Below are 1,512 nucleotides of genomic sequence, written 5' to 3'. Positions count from 1 at the left end.
CTCCCATTGTGATTGCTATGGAAGCTCTGAAGCTTTCAGATTTAGAAGGCAAAATGTCCTTGGCTACCATCCCCAGCGTGTAGTTCTGGCTACCTCTAAACATGCCAGAAACGCCTGGAGAGTCCACCCCCAGACATGAACTACATGAACTGCATTTAGTGGTCCAACAACATATGACCAATTGCTAGGATATCTATACACAGTCCTATTTGATCCTCCTGACTAGATTGTTACTCCTACTTTTTTCTCTATAGTATTCTAAATGTATCATAAAATTTTTTAAAAGATTGAGGAAAATTGCAGGAGGTAAATTTAACATCAGCAGAAAGGGTTTTGTGGGTTCTGCAGCTCTTCAGAACTAAGCCTGGGAATTCCCTGGTGGTCCAGTGGTTAGGACTCAGCACTTCTACTGTTGTGGCCTGGGTTCAATCCCCGGTCGGGGAACTAAGATCCTGCAAGCCACACGGCGTGGCCAAAAAAATAAAATAAATAAATTTTTCTTAAAAGAACTAAGTGCTCTCTGGAGGAGAGCACATAAAGTGAGAACTGCAAAGCTCATCTCACTATGTCCACCCATACGATGTCGGGGGACATTAAAAAACCCTGTCTGTTCTTGAGGGTTATTAGCAATTACTCTGATCCACTTGTATCTTTCCCAGGTTCTTTATTTTCTCCTTCTCTGTTCCATGCCAGATCTTTCTGAAAGGGCTCTTAGATGCAGGAAAAACAATAAAAAGAAAAGGCAACATGGAAACCCGTGGAATCTGACCATGTCTCTCTTATTTTTGCTCTCCTCTGTCTCATCTTTAATTTTTATCCATTCTAGCCTGTTTGGAAAGGTGCATTGGATTCAAAATCTATGAGCAAGAATGAACGTACTATAAATAATCTTTTCTTTTCCTCTAAAAAGAATTTCAGTATCTTAGGCCACAAGTGGGACATGGTCAGTTCTACGATGTAATCAACTTTAAGAAATAGTGTAATATAATTTGCAGTGCCCTTCAGAGCATTAATACAAGCGGCATGAAACAATGATTTAATATTATAGAGCACTTCATTTCATCAACAAAAGTACCCATGCAGCCAGCAATGCTAACAAACGTGCACACTCAATTCAAATCTCACCAACCTGACATGCTTTTCATTATTATAATGTCAACTTCTCAAGAGCAGAATGGATGAAATGAGAGTTACCTAAGATTCATGAATGTTCGAGGGTGACCATCTTTCCTTTCATTCTGCCAGTGTGAAAGTCATTAATGACCCCTACCACCCTCTACAGCTTTTGCCTTTGTTCTGATTTGTTTCTCCAGCAGATGCAAAGAACTGCTGCTTCTTTTCCTCACACTGTCTTTTTCACCTTGGAGAAGAACTTCTATTAGCTTTCTGATCCAAAGCCTAGGAATATAAGCCTTCACTTCCAAAATGTACTAAATGCCTCAAAATATGTGTTCTAACCTAATTCTCTTTTTCATGATTTTTTCTTCTTTTTAACATGCTAAGGGTCTCAAA

The 1,512-nt window shown here is 39.4% G+C and overlaps 1 non-coding gene across 1 annotated transcript; it reads left to right on the top strand.

Moving 5' to 3' along the window:
• The first annotated feature begins 372 nt into the window (after nt 1–372).
• Nucleotides 373–444, top strand: TRNAR-UCU (transfer RNA arginine (anticodon UCU)). The gene has a single exon. It is a non-coding gene; the product is annotated as a tRNA-Arg (tRNA).
• Nucleotides 445–1,512: the final 1,068 nt, after the last annotated feature.

The sequence above is a fragment of the Lagenorhynchus albirostris genome, chromosome 17 (assembly GCF_949774975.1).
Source record: "Lagenorhynchus albirostris chromosome 17, mLagAlb1.1, whole genome shotgun sequence".
Classification (NCBI taxonomy): domain Eukaryota; kingdom Metazoa; phylum Chordata; class Mammalia; order Artiodactyla; family Delphinidae; genus Lagenorhynchus; species Lagenorhynchus albirostris.
This window is presented reverse-complemented; position numbering and strand designations above follow the sequence as displayed.